The 16,015-nt window shown below is 34.4% G+C and overlaps 1 long non-coding RNA gene across 1 annotated transcript in view; it reads left to right on the top strand.

The window, feature by feature from the left end:
* The window catches only part of LOC117009050, a 37,942-nt gene extending 22,439 nt beyond the window's left edge, over nucleotides 1-15,503 (top strand). Inside the window, exon 3 of the long non-coding RNA XR_004420409.1 lies at nucleotides 15,008-15,503. This is a non-coding gene — a long non-coding RNA (uncharacterized LOC117009050). The remainder of the gene's footprint in view (nucleotides 1-15,007) is intronic.
* The last annotated feature ends 512 nt before the right edge of the window (nucleotides 15,504-16,015 follow it).

The following is a 16,015-nucleotide window of genomic DNA, read 5'->3' as shown; positions in this document are numbered from 1 at the left end:
ATTTTGGACTTGTGCTGTGCATCAACAGTGTTGATGATCCAAGAATGTTTTCACTACAGCTGAGCAGTGCCCACAGAGCATCAAACCCTTTTGTGCTTCTCACCCCACCCCACCAGCACACAGGCTCAAGACACACAAGGAGCTGGGAGAGGACACAGCTGGGACAGCTGACCCCAGGTGAACAAAGGGATATCCCCCAGCATATATGGTGTCATGCTCAGCATAAAAAGCTGAGGGAAGAAGAAGGAAAGAGGGACATTCAGAGTGATGGTTATGAGTTACCAAGTTACTGCTAGGCATGTTGGAGCCCTGCCTTCCTAGAGTGGCTGGGCATTTACCTACCCATGGGAAGCAGTGAATAAATTCCTCAGGGTTTTTTTGTTTGTGGTGGGAGCTTTTGATCTACCTATCAAAGCGTCCTTATGCCAAAACCCATTATATCACTTTTACTCTTCTGATTTTCTCCCTGATCCTCTGGTGAGGGACTGAATGAGTAGCTATGTTGTACATAGTTGCTGGCTGGAGTTAAGCCATTATGGTCCTGTTTATTGATTATGCCCACATTCTCAAGTAGAACTGTGAACTTGAATAAGAACTTCTCTCAATAGAAGGCAGATAAACACTTTACAACTTTAAGAATGGTCTAGTGGCAGAAATGAGCAATGTCCCCTTTTGGCTAGACAAAACTTCCCTTTGTATGCAAACAGTTCAAATGTTTTGTCTGATAAAATGAAAACTTTCACAGGTAGGCAATTCACATGCATGCTGTTTTTGTTTCTTTGCACATAATAGGTAGAAAAGCAATGATTCTGCTGACTTATCATCTTCATTCTCATAAAATGATGATTTCAACCTTGCCTGAAATCTATTAGGAGATAAATGTGGGTAAAAAAAAAAGAACAGAGTCACATGAAGTCTAAGAAATATGAATTCCAAAGGGCCACCTCTTTTCATTCAAGCAGGAAGATAATAATGAAAAGCATTTGATGCATTACACAAGATTTTTTAATTAATTACGTGAAAGTTGTTTGTTTGTAATTTGCTATACTAGAAAACACAGTACATGGCAATATACAACAGAATGTACACTAATATTGACATGAAGAGTCAGGCTCACACTGTTGGTACAAATTCTGGCATGCTTTATAGGCCTGATCTGGACACAAAAGGCATGTATAACAAGTAACATTTACATGCTACAAAGGGTGTGAAAATTCTCAACATGCTGATAATTAGAAACAGAGGTTACTAGTAGTTGATTGTCTGATATGAACATTGAAAGACACTGTGCTAACAGTGATATCTAGCCACAGATCTAGTTAATTGAACACAATAATCATACAAATAACAAAAAAAATATTTTCTCAGAAAGCATTTTTAAGTTTCCTTCACTGGATTTTGTAAAAGAGCTTTAAAGGAGACTATCATCCTCTGAGCGCTCATACATGACCTATGTAAGACAACAATCTTCCTATTTTGTGATCAGCATGCCTCACCATCAGCAAGGTACTAGGCACATTTATGTATGCAGATACAAATGTTTTGGCCTACACAAGAGTATGTAATCATGAGGCATTTGATACAAATAAAAAACAACCTAACAAAAAAGCCCCAAAAAACATAAAGAATTATTCTCTGTGCCACATGTACAAGTCACTACATACTAAGTTGTATTTATGTGATCTGAGGATTGCCTTTTAGGACTGTATTCTAGTCTATCTTTTGTTATAACTCAAGTAAAAATCACTGAGTAGTTTGCATGATCTGGAGGAAAAAGCTGAAATGCTAATTATACCTATCTGCATAGACATAAGATATTCAGAAACTGTTAAGTTTCATGTTTTTAGTGCTGAATTAAGAAATTGCAAATGCTAGCCACAGGTCTTTGACATGTCCAAGGCAATGGGCACAATACATTAGAGTTAGGTAGCTTGTCCTCATAGTTACTGGATTTGCTCATAACAAGGTAATACTCCCAAGTGGAAAATCTTCTTCATGGAGATTTGTTTTCCCCTTCATTGTATAATGACCTGACACAAATGAAACAGCAACATTTACTTTAGGATTATAGGGCAGTGTGAACTTTATATTTTATAAAGCAAATGAAATTTGTCATCAGACTTTAGTTGCTTACAAATTTTACGAACCCTTAAATGTAATACAAAAAATAAATGAAGGCAGAGAACCATCTTCTATATCCCACTGTTAAGTGTAGAAATATCTTATTCTGTCAATGTGATTTCATAGCAGGATGAAAAATGTCAAAAGTGGGGATGACAAATCAGTCTAGTGAGGAAAAATGACTCTCAGACAAGAGATGTCATTTGTCATGATTGCCATTTGACTGCACTTTCTCCTGTCTTCTCTTTCAGATGAATGTTACTTTGCCATTAATTTAAAATTATCTTAAATCAAAGATGGGTTGAACATGAAAAGCAAAGGTACTCATCTTTTGAAGTTTTGCAATATGCAGAAACCTATTCAAATGTAAACTTACTGAAAACTGACATACACATTATAAAAAAGGTTATCATCATGAATTGTTAACTTAGAAAATATTATAGTTCTTTAGTTCAAAAGTCCATTTTTCCTAAATACAGGCAACAGCATGGCTTTTGTTCAAAACTGACACAGCTGAGCACAGCACTCTGAGCCACTGCATAATACGGGTGGTAATTAAGCCACAGCTTCAAGGTTGCATGGGCACAAGACAATTCAGCCTAATGAAGTATCGATTGGCTGCAGTCGAGGTAAAACAAGTTGACATTCATTTAGAGGTAGCAATGCGAATATACCACAAAGCCACCAAAGAAGCAAGGGAAAAAAACAATGAAACTGAATTTTAATCTTGCAAACACAATTAAGATTCTTATTTACAGCATGTTGCTATCACTTAAACTAAAGCTAATTGCATACTTACTGCCCTGACATCAGATTCTTAAATCAGCAGAAATTATATTCATAGGCTCTTGGCAAAAAGCACATGAAGTTCAGTGTTTCAATTAGAACCTGTCCTAACACTTCAAAAATCCAACTGCAAAAAAAATACTTAGAGTCCACTTTAGTTTCCACTTTATTCAGACAACGGAGTTTATTTTAAATGCAGTAATAAACTCCTCTGTAACACAGGTTGCTAAATTACTAAGGACAATAGTTTTACAACCTAATTGAATAATTGCAAGTAGATTATTTACATTGTATTGTATATTATGCAAATATTCAATATAGTTTTTAAGATTAATTTTATTTCTTTTTCTGTCTTTATTTATAAAACCATAGCTTTGACCGTATTTGCCTCATGCACAAATCTATATATAAAACTACACGTATATATATAAAATGCATGTAGCAATGTATTAATGTGCATCTTTAAACTTACTTTTGCAATAATTTTGTTCCTAATCATTAAATTAATTTTGTAAGAGAGGAATTGTCAAAAGCCACAGGAGGAGCACAAAATTTTTGACATTTGTATCAGAAAAAACTCCAGTATAACAAGAAATTACTTTTTACTCCTACTGCAAAATCGTCAGGAGATTTAGAATGTGGATACAAATATCAAAGTGTTAAATTTTTTTCTGTGTAATATTATATTTAACTTAAAATTAATGAAATTTTACTTATGTACTTTGAGATTGAAATTAATAAGTAGTTTAACAAATCCAATAAAATAAGAGAACAATATTAATTAAAAAGAGAACTCAAAAAATAAAAAAAATTGAATGCTTTCCAAATTGTATTACTGGTTATGACCGTTTCTCAGGAATTTCTTTGAATTTGATTTGTTGACTTCTAGTTTAAATAATTCATCAGCATCCTTTTTCCTGAATTGTTGGCATAAAACAAAATTTGGCCAAAGAAGCCTGGAACTGTACACTATCATTTGTGACGAAATGCTTACATTTTACAAACAAATACTCAGAAATTGCAACAAATTTATTACATTACATCATTCTAACAAAATCTTCCTTATAAAACTGAAATATGAATGTATTACGAGTTTTTGTCTTCCAAAAGTGCAAACAATTTACAGCTTGCACCAATCACTTTCATTTTCTCATGAAAAATACCCCCAAATGACTGAGAAAGTGCTAATGTGTCTAATTGCATTATAGACCCCTCCGGCAGACAGACATTTCTTTAAAAAGTAACTCATTAAATCACTGATTGCCAGATGTTTGGATTCACATCAATTGCCCTACTTATGTGCTGAATTGAGGCATTCTGAGCACTGAAATAAACATAAACTATTTTAGTAATTAAGGTATTACCCTAAAAATCCAGAAAACTGAGATCTGACTACATTTACTGTATGTAAATGTTTACAGGCAAAGTATTTTCATCATCACACCTGTAAACTGATTCTCAGTGCCTATTAAGAGATTTTTGGAATTTAAAACAACAAACCGAAAATGGAAGACTATTAAAAAAAAAATCTCCAGCATACCAGTGTAAAATACTTACAAAACAATTGTATTTTTGGTTGGACTCTGTGATCATTGTCAATCTTATTAACTATCCTCCTATTATAGGGAAATCATGTAAAAGAAATTTCATATGTCATTACTGTAAATATCCTACAGGATATTCCAGACTAAAAATGTGACAATTTTGGTTTCTCTTGGTGGAAATGTCTGTGGTCTCTTGAAGCCAGGTCAGCACACTGTATAACATGAGAAGAAATACTAATCCAGAGCTGATATACTACTTGCCAATAAAACTTCCCCCCTTCTGCTGGGTTAAAGTCTCTAACCACATCCCCCATTATCTGTGAGGTCTACGGTCTAGATGGAAGTGGCAGATAGAATTTCTAGCCACTAGTATTTTTGTTAAAAGTAAATATTTATCTTGGCAAGGACTCTTCTGGGCCCACATCTCAATTGTGAAGTAATAATGAGAAGAATTCAACCCAGTATCAGTGCAATGGGGATTCCTGAGGCAGAAATGTTCAGTCCAGCAGACTTCAATCCCTTTTCCCAAATGACTGCAGAAAGAATCTCTGTTCACTGGAGATAAGCATTTTGGAATTAATGGCCATTTACAAATGCTTTCCTTTTGGCAGGCTACCTCTCAGACCACTAGTGAAGAAGCTGTGCCCCGGTAAATGGATTAGGGAAAAGCACTGATTACTTTTGAGACAACTTATCAGCCTAGTTGCTCTAAGTGGTCTGGATAGACTGTACACTCTACCTGAAGAAATGAGGCATATTCAGGTAATATCTGAAGGCCTACAACTGTTCTTCTGAAAAGTTTATTTCTTCTTCAGAATACAAATTCTCTCTTCATATTGAAAACCCAAATTCTTTACTGCTCTTTCAGAATATGCTGTAAATAGCATACGTAATTGCATTACTGTTAAACAGAATGCCTTTTAAGCATTCACATCAATGCTAGAAACTACATTTTGGCATTCACATCAATGCTAGAAACTACATTTTGGTCGACAGTTCTCATTTACACGTCTTCAAAATTATTAAAAAGTAACTCAAAATAATAACAAAAAAATTGTATCATCATTATTTCAATTCCAACTATTAATGTCATCAAAATTCTAATAATCTTTTATTTACTATTTAAATATATTTATTTTCAAATGCAAGTGAAATCAGTTAATTTTGAAGACAATTTAAACTTTCTCTAGTGAAAAAGCAAGTTCTCATTGCGATAGCACAAATGCTATCTTGTGTTACAGTGTTTCTTATTCACAAAAGGAAGTGAAGATGAAAAGATGCGGCAGGAAATGTGTCAGCTAATTTCCTGAATTTCATCAAAATAAGTAGAAAAATTTCCCAGGGAATTTATAGCTGCTCTCCATATAAGCATCGTTCATGAAATCTTTTTGCTTTTTTCTGGCTTCTGATTTGAATCCCAGGATAATACAATTTAATATAAAGCTACCACAGTCTCATAAAAAATTACTATTATTTTAAAAACATTATGTCATTTAGGAAAATTGTTAATTGTACTTATAATTTTCTTATGAATTTTTAAATTATTTTTTTCTATATCAATACTACTCAGTAATTAAACTACCTCCTAAAATATTTTCATACATATAATACTTTTAAAAAAATACATGTTTATATATTTCATCAGGAACTGTCATGATAGGACAAGGATTAATGGGTATGAATTGAAACAGGGTGATTTTGGGTTAGAAATCAGAAAGAAATTCTTTACTGTGGAGGTGGTGAGGCACAGGAACAGGTGTCCCAGGGAGGCTGTGGATGCTCCAGCCCCAGCAGTGTTCAAGGAGAAGTTGGCTAAGGCCTGGAGCAACCTGGTCCAGTGGAAGGTGTCCCTATCCATGCCAGAGGGTTGGGACTAGACAATCTTTAAGGTCCATTCCAACCTTTTAAACATTCTATGATTCCATGATTCTATGATGAGATTGTTCTATTCTAGTTCATCTTTGAAAGGTTCTAAGCCTATTATGTACACTTTTATCTTTTAAATGCCTTTGAGAGGTAAAGTGCACAGGCACTTTAGGACTGGAGCCAGGAGTAAATTTTCAACCAGCATGGTTCTAAGCATATGCTTTATGCATTTGACCACACTTAAAATAATTTTACACTTATATTTTCTAGTCACTCCCAAGAGAAAAGAAAGACAGACAAGAGAAAGAAACATTAAAAAATTGCAGGTTTTGAAAGGCAGGGAGTTTTATCCCTGCCTTTTTCAAGTTCCATAAGTTAAACTCTAGTGAAGACATTGTTTTGTCAATAAGAAAGAAAAACTCAAAACTGCAAGGTGTCAGTCTGTCTAGTACAATAATTATAATCCAGGGATGGTACCTTTTACTTATTTTTAAATATTTGTTGTAGCCTGCATTGCAAAAATGAGAAGGATATCTGCAAGAAAATGCTTTAAGTAAAGGTTAAAAGTGATATAGTGTCTCAAAGATCTAATAATAAGATAAATGTATTTTACTAGGAGGTCATCAATTCAGATTCCACAAAAAAATCAGCAATGTTTGACTTTTAAAAAATGTCATTCCAGTTCCTATTAGAGTAATGACTAATTTAGGAGGATGAAAGTCACTGTTTAAATCAGTCTGTCACTATACTTAACAACTCTGAACCTAAAGTTTTAGAGAATCAAAGAGGCCCACACCTGACATTTTACTCCAGGGGTGCCCTTTTTTATTCCACCAAAGCAGATAAACATGAGATTCATGTTGAAAGATAAGCATGTGTTTAAAATTAAAAAAACCCCATTGATTTCTAAACAGAAAAATTCTTTTATAAACATATTATGTTTAGCCCCTATTCCTACACTACTCAAGAGCTAAGGCAGAAGTGTATGCCTCAGAAGACAACAGAACTGTGAAGAACTTTCCTATCACAGATTCCAAGTCTCTGCCACAGCACTAAATATGCTATATTTTCATTTGCATAAATTCAAAAAGTTTTATCTGAAAACTGATTAGTTTTCTGATCTCCTCACTTTAACAGAATGTTCCAGATCTCGATTCCTCAGATGGATAGAGAATGTGTTCTAATTTTTAACAAAAACCTAATTATGATAAAATATATATGTATTTATAACCATTTGTTCTCTATGCATGAAACTGTTCTTTAAATTTTTCATTCCATGAGCCCAGTTTCATTCATACAAAGTTAGCATTGCCACAATCTCATCACAATGTCAAGTGAAGACGATGGAGATTACATTATGATGTCAAAATGCAATTGCAAGGAATTTTTATTACTATCTATGGTCACCACATTTACAATATCAAATCATGATGAAAAGTGTTTCAATGTTTCTCTGGAGATGAAATTATAATGTCAAGCTGATGACACAATGAGGTCAGTACAAATCTTCATAGACCCAATCACAATGTTCATCGCAATGGGAAATATATGGAGACTGTCATATAAAGACTATAGAAAAACAAAGTGGGCAAAAACTACCAGAACTTCAGCAAACCTTAAAAACTATAAAGTTGGAAAAGGCTTTGAAAAATATCCTCTCAAAAATTTTCCCTACTCTTTCTCCACCACAAGTTTTCTTCAGTTTTTTTCAGTGTCATCACTGAATTAGACTTTTCTGGATTCTGTGTCCATGATTCCAAGATGTTTTGACTGTTCCTAGCTTTTTTCCAGTCCTTGTTTTACATAGCTCCCATTGAGTTTGCCCCTCTTCAGCCCCTGAACTACTCTACAATTTCTCATCTGTTATTATTGAAATCTCAGTGTAGTATTTCCTTCATTCTTTTTCCTAAGAATTTTTGATTCCTGTCCTGACCACATTAAGACCAGCAAATGCAAAATGTTCCTCACACAGAGTGTGAAGCCTCCTTCTCACTGAACTGCCTACTGATGCCGAGTTTTGTTACTTTTTCAGTCTTTATGGGTTTTTTTCTGTCTCTACCACAAAAAATACTGTCTGCCCAATCATCTCCTGAATTACTGTGTGATTTTGTATCATCTTTTCCAAATTTTCAAGTTCAAATGTTTTCTGTATTCTTTCTTAGCACATGAATTTATCTGAAATAGCTTTATTAAGTCTGATTATTTCTTTTATTTCTCTTTTTACAGTTCACATGTTACAAACAGCATTCATACCTCCTGTGTATGCAGACCGGGGTTCAGTGTAAATTTCTTTTATAAACTCTCTCTCTGATAATTACCCAGGGGTAAAGTAATATATAAAAGAAAATGTGAATTTTTCGTGCCAATAGAAAAGTGTTATATATCTGAAATATCTACCTTCATTTGGATGAACTGCAGTTTGTAAGCTAGGTTTGAATCCTCTTTCTATATTTGTACAGATTAATGCTAAGCAAATGATAACTGCAATATTATAAAGCTATTTCAAATTTAGAAATAAAATCTTAAGTTCAAAACTTTTGAATACCTTTATTTTAGTCAATTTTCATCTCTAAATCCTTTGGATATTTTTCCTTTCTATGAATTATCATGGTAGTATTTAAGTTCCACTAATAGAATAGAATCCATATTACATAAAGGTAAAAACAAGTGTCCTATCATCATTAATACTATGTTTTGAAAATGCATTTGCCAGAACACACCATGATATTCTAAAAAATTTAAGGACCATAAAATCTACTGACATCTAATCTGATTTATGACCCCAGTGTAATACAGAGGTGGATCAGTACAGACTATACTCTGGTGATATTTTTAGGGCATATTCATATTCATTCTCTTCACACATTTTAATCCTTCTCTTATTTGAGTGTCCTCTTCTAAATTAAAAGGTATTTAAAATCATAACATTGTTACAGTTTTCTAAATCAAGAGTGTACAAAGACTTTACATTTTTCCACTTGTTTAAAGCTGGTATTCATCAGGACAGCATGAATAACAATATTATCTGCACTGAAGCAGACTATTCTCACTTCTTCTTAAATAATAAATTATATTGATGTGATTTATCCAGAACAAGTGCCATAAATATTTTAACCTAATGCTAATACCAATCAACTGGAATGTTTAATGCAAATGTAAAAGAATATATTTATCATAATTTCCTTATTTTAGAATTTATCTCCTTCATTTTTCTAGCAACAGAATTTGCATGACCTTTTTTTCATAAAGACAATGATAGAATAGCATCGTATGTTCTTTTCTACCAAGCCCACAGTCTGCTCATTGGCTTTAGGTCAGTAAAGTTTTTCCTTCTTTGATGTTTAATCTCCTTTTTCCTGGTCTGAAAAATTGAATAATTTTACTGAGCTAATGTAGGTTTTGAATTTCTCTGTTACCATTCTGGATTAGATATTTTAAATTTGTAAGTTATATGTTTTAAAAGCATTTTGAGTCTGTTTTTAATATTTTTTTTCAAAGTAAAAAGAAAAAGTCATACATGATTATTAATACAACAATAAATATAATGTCTTGTACTCTTTTAGAGAAAAAAAAGAAGGAGAAAAAAGGGGAAAAAGCAAAAATCTCATTATTAATGAAAAGGAGGTAAAGCACATGTTGTTTCAGTGTTGCTTTTATTAATGCTCAGTATTTTTGTAAAGAGTTACCAAATATCTTAGATACATATAGATACAGAAATTAATATATTGTGCAGAAAAGTGAGTAGGAGTAAAAAGTAGCTAACCCAGACTTCAAACCCTAGCATTCTATGAGTTCACAGACTGTGAATATTCCAAATTCCTTCTCTCATGTATTGCACACTGAGGAAAGGGTGATTGACGACACATGGAATTTTGCATCCACTGCGTTAATACAATGTTATTTTACTTTTATCCATTCATCACTGTAGCAAATTACCACTTCTCTCTTCATCAAAGCAGCATGGAAATAGGTGTGAGGTCCTGTAGAGCCATCTTTACACAGGAGTTCTGATCTGTGATGAAAGGAGTGATGCACACATATAATATGATAGTATCATAATTTTGAAAATGGAGAATTTCTGTTTAAAGCATCTTGTAAAAGAAAAAAAATATACTCTGTTTATCAGTGTCAAATGTAAAACTTAAAGTCATTGCATTAACACATGCTCTAATGTTGCTCCACTATGTTCAGATTCTTATAGAGAAGATTAACATAACAGGGGTGTTTAAAGCAATGGTTAAAGTACAAACCAAGAAAACTATTGTCCATTATGGACATGAAAAATATGGGTTGGATGCATTGATTTGCTTGTATGGCCCTTATATGGGCTACCTTTGGCAAAGAGTCTGGTTATCAATATTTGTCAACATAAAGATGAGTGTGCACATGGCTTGAATATGCAAATTTGTCCTGGGTGTATCTGCCCAAAATTTATAGATCATATTGAAGAGAATTGTGAACATCAGCCAGATGAAACAATAATCAGAGGTCGTAGAATCATAACATATCTTGAGTTGGAAGGGACTCACAATGAAACATCAAAGTCCAACTTCTGGCCCTGCACAGGACAACCCCAAGAATCACACAATGTGCCTGAGAGCATTGTTGAAACATTTATTGAACTCTGTCAGGTTTGGTGCTGTAACCAATTCCCTGAGGAGTGTGTTCTAGCCCAACCACCCTTTGGGTGAAGAGCCTTTTTCTAATATCCAACGTAAACCTCTCCTTACACAACTGCAGGCCATTCCCTTGGGCCCTGTCACAGGCCACGAGAGAAAAGAAATGAGTGCTCTTCCCTTCACAAGGAAGTTGTAGACTGCAGTGAGGTGTCCTGTCAGTCACCTCTTCTCCAGGCTGAATACAAGTGATCTCAGCTGTTTCTCATATGGCTTCTCCTCAAGGCCTTTCACCATCTTAACAGCCCTCCTTTTGACACTCTAATAAATTTACATCCTTATTACATTGTGGCACCCAACACTGCATACAATATTTAAGGTGAAGCTGCCCCAGCTCAGAGCAGAGCAGGACAATCCCTCCCTTGCCCGGTTGTGATGCTGTGCCTGATGCCCCAGGACAGGGCTGGCCCTCCTGGCTGCCAGGACACTGCTGGCTCAGATTCAGCTTGCCATCGACCAGGACGACCAGGTCAGTTCTGAATAGTGCTAGGAGCAAAGGACTCAATCTGAAAGAAAGTATAAACCAAGCTTGAAAAATTGTGACATTGGAGAGAGGTAGTGGAGGTGAGAGCAGAAGGCAAAAGCCTGCCAGAAATGGTCCCATGCCCTCTGCCACAGGTACGTGGGTACACCATGAGTACACCTGGGGACCTGCACCCTGAGTGAATGGGGGTTTCCTCCTGGAGGCTGTCACCTCTGGGGTAAGGAATGATAGCACAAAGCTCAAGCACAGGATGCGGCTCTTGCACAAGAAGACTGCTACAACTCGGGTCCCTCCTGTTGGGATCTGCGCCCTCTAAAACCTACTGCGATGGGTGCATCTTTCTTTTTATATGCACATGTGTGCATGTGCTCATCCAACATTTGAAGTTCTTGGGATTAGTTATAAAAGGATGTTTCAAAATTTCCAGGTCTTTCAATTTATTAACTTTTTTTAAGTATCTAAATTGCACAGTGTATTCATTATTGTACCAGTATTAACTCTCAATACATTGTTCATTGATGCCTAGTTAATTATATGTGGTTAATAAATTAAAAACTCACTTTAATTTTGATTCGATTTAAATTACAACATTTTTCCCTGCAGCAACAAGTCTCCACTTTCATCTGGAAAAATTGTTAATGAATCAACTGCAAGATTTTTTTTTTTCTAGACTTTTAAACATTCCTGGGACAAAAATAGAGGGGAAAAAAAGAAAAAAAAAGAGAAAGAAGAAAATACTGCTATTTTTCCTATTATTTTTCCTTGATTATGAGATGTTCTGGCTAATTCAGAAAACTAAGACACACAAAATAGAGCAGCACTAAATGTTTATAATCTCTCTAAGGTTACCAGTGTTTGATGAATCCATATGAAGTACCAACTTACTTTGTAATTCTATTATACATTTGTATTAATGCATACTGAAAAGGCTTTGCTTATTGAAGCAGCAACAACATCCCTACAAGCAATAGCTAATAATGCACCTTGGGGCATAGACTGATGCTAAGAATATAGTATTTATTTTTAGACACTTTCAGGAAAGTAGAAATTTTAGCCAAACCAGTACTGTTTTCTGTAACAAGATACTTCATACTAAAGAGTGCAGAAATTATCAAATAACCCACATCTAGAAGATTCTTAGCAACAAAAAAAGTAAATATCATTAGTGTTTAGCTATGAAATACTGTTGCACTGAAGCCTATTGACATTTCCTTTTATTTAGAGAACCCTGTGGTCCACAGATCTCTTGCTTCTAAACATTACTGAAGACCTCATGACAGCAGTCTTGTATCGTTCAATGAAGTGAAAATTGGGGGGAAAGAAAAAGAGAACTATAGATAAATATTTACAAAATACAGAAGGAAAATTCAAATGAGAATTGCTATCCACAAATATAAGCTTATCCTGGGTTTCACCAATAAGATGATAGAAATGGTTCATGTTACTTTGGAAGACCCCCTCTTTGTGTCCATTCACAGTAAATATGCTAATACTTTCCCCTGAAGGCTTGGATTTCCCCATAGTTTGACAGGGCATCAGTCAGAATACATGTAGATACAATAGTAAATGTTAAAAAATTCTTAACAAGGGTAGATAGGCAGAAATTCAAAATATAATGTAGGTCAGATCTTTCCACTTGTTTCAGCTATGATTTGAAGAAGGGAATTAAATTCCCATATCTCACTGACTTTCACTGGGATTTGGGAAGCAGAAACTCCTTTAAAAACCCTAGCTTTTATTGACAATTCTCACAGTCACTTTGAGAACCATCCTCTTGTGTGTCAGGTGCACTTTAACTGGATTTGAAGGCAGTTACTCCTCCCCTCACTGGACTCACAGATACTCCTTTGTAAGCTGTAATGTGGGCTCTTCAATACATTTAGTTCTATGAATAATTAATGTGTCTCCTGCTCTCACCACTTGATTTCCAGTTATTTGCGTTGCATGCAGTATGCTGAGGCAGTTTCATAGCTCCTAGACTAAAATGCAGGTTTCCAATCTTGTAAAGTGTAATGGTATATGAAAAATAAGAGTTAAAAAAAAAAAAGCTGTAAACCTCTCTCACATTTCTTAAAAATACTAAAAGTAAAATCTCCAAGAAAGAAAATGTAGATGTTGTTTATGGAAGAAGAAATAAAAGATTCTATGCAAAAATTCAGTGAGCATTAGAGAGGATTTTATGTTCAATGTTCTATTTTGTTTGGAGGAGTGTGTTTTGGCTTTGTTTGTTTCTAGTTCTATTTAAAAAATGAAACAAACATTTGAAATATCATCTTTTGGTTGGTTTTAATTCATTTGCTAAACATAACTTGGACCAAGTTTATGAAAGCTAACTTGTCATTCAAGCTAGTCACCACACTTCATGGATGACTGAATAAAAATGAGTTTTTCAAGAGGTAACCAAAAGTACTGCCTCAGTGAATCCGTATGTACTTACATACTAGACACAGAAGAAAAAAATCAGTTAGATGTCCTATATCTATATATCTATAAGATATAAGATGAATTTGAACAGACTGGATAATTTTCAGAAGCAGTTATATCAGAGCAGATAGAATAAAAAAAAGGTGTAGCTGCAAGAAAACAGACTAGATTGAAAATAGAACGCAAAACCTCTAGGCCATTCTGGAAGCAAGGAGGAGAGCCCAGGAACTTTTTTATTATTGAGGTATTGAATTAAGATAGTAGTTAAAACTCTTAACAAATGTCAACATGTTTTATAAGTTTTCATTTACTGATTTTAGAAGTATGTCTTTGCCTTTATGGAAGCAGCTATTTATGGAAAATTCTTTTCTGTGAGTGATGTGATGAAAAATTGTAGTTTATTAATTACAGGTTAACTGATGAGCATCAGTTAATTTAATATAATTTGCACAAAGAAAAGAAGGAATATCTACTTCTGTTACTAAAGCAATGTAAATCTGGAGTAGTTTCTGTGTTTTCACTGAGTTTTAATTCAGCTCTTAAATTTTGTTTTAATTTTCACTTTTTAAAATAGATTTAAAATTAAATAATAACTAACTAACAATAGTTAATGTCTTGATCCTACCACTAAACCAAAAAAAATTACTTACTAAATACAGAATCCATCAAAACAGAATTAGAATATTGTATCAGAAAAAAAATCCATTACGTTTCATTATTTGCAAGACATTTTCTAAAATTCCTTAGCATGGCATTCTTATTTACTTTTTTTTCCTCAGGTGGAAATTTCAGGACTCATTTCTTTTTGATTCTTAAGCATCATTCAGTTTGCTTTCTCCAAAAGCTGAGCAGTAAAAAAGCCTTGATCAGGGATTGCAATCTTTTCCTTTCAACTTAAACCCTGAGAAGCTTGACCTTTTTGCTGTTCACTCATTTAAATTTCCAGGTTCATACCTCAGAGACATATGGGGAGTTTGTAGTTCTGCAGGTGGGTGGAAGTGATATGTCCATCTCAAGAGCAGAAAGAAGGGTAGAGAACACCGTGGGTGTACAATAACTTTTCTTCTCTACAAGACCTGACGTCTTTGATTCTCTCCTCTTTGCAGCATCTCAATCTGTTTGGGCAAGACAGTGCAAAGCAGCAATAACCCTCAGAGTGTTCATAACAAGCTGAAACAAAGCTCCAGCCCTTCCTCCTGTCTTCAGAAGTGACCCACAACACCTGGTTGCTGCAGTAAAGGTATAGCCATGTTCTTCCAGAACATTTTCACAAGACTGAGAGACATGCAGCACAGAAAATCTCAACATGTTCTCTCTCTCTTGGATAAGTTACAGGTCTATCAAGTAGCCATATACTGGAACAACATCCATAACAGATATATCAGGGAAAATTTCAGCTGCTTAGATACAGTCTACCTTCATGTGATGTGTTGATTACATAAAAAAAAAAAATAAAATAAATGGTTTCCAGACAACAATATGATTACATTTAGTCTGAAGTATAGGAAAAGCATTCCATATACATATAAATGGATTAAAATTCAGAATGTACAATACATTTTAAACTGCAAGTGTAAACTTGTAGACAAGTACACTATATGTCCTTTTTTTGAAAACTTATCATATATTATATGCTCCCTAGTCTACTCTGTGTTCTATAAATATATGTATCAATAATAAATGTATGTGTAAATAAAATTGCTTTATACAAATGATACTTAGCTTCTTTTTCTTTTGGATGCTTGCAAATATAAGATGAAATCCAGACTTCTCTAAGCCAAAGGATGTTTTAGAGATAAGACAAAATACTCTCCAGTTTCATTATGAAGCATAATATAATCCTAACACAGCACTGTATATGTCAACTGAGCTTCTCGTGAGAGCAGAGGGTGCAGAAGTCATTACGTACTTTGTTTAAAACCTCCTGTAAAAGTAATGAGGATTTATGTTTGAAATGTTCTTGTAAAAACACAAAGTTCAGACTGGTTCTGAGTAATACACTGTGAAAAATCAGCAGAGTTCCTGGAAACAGTGGGGTGTTGCTGCTGTACCCCACAATGGGTGCTGACACCTCTTGCTGGGCTGACCGCAGTGGCTGTGCCCTGGGCATGGGA

Source organism: Catharus ustulatus, chromosome 1, assembly GCF_009819885.2.
Source record: "Catharus ustulatus isolate bCatUst1 chromosome 1, bCatUst1.pri.v2, whole genome shotgun sequence".
Classification (NCBI taxonomy): Eukaryota; Metazoa; Chordata; class Aves; order Passeriformes; family Turdidae; genus Catharus; species Catharus ustulatus.
Note: the sequence above shows the minus strand (reverse complement) of the source record. Positions and strands in the feature narration are given on the sequence as shown.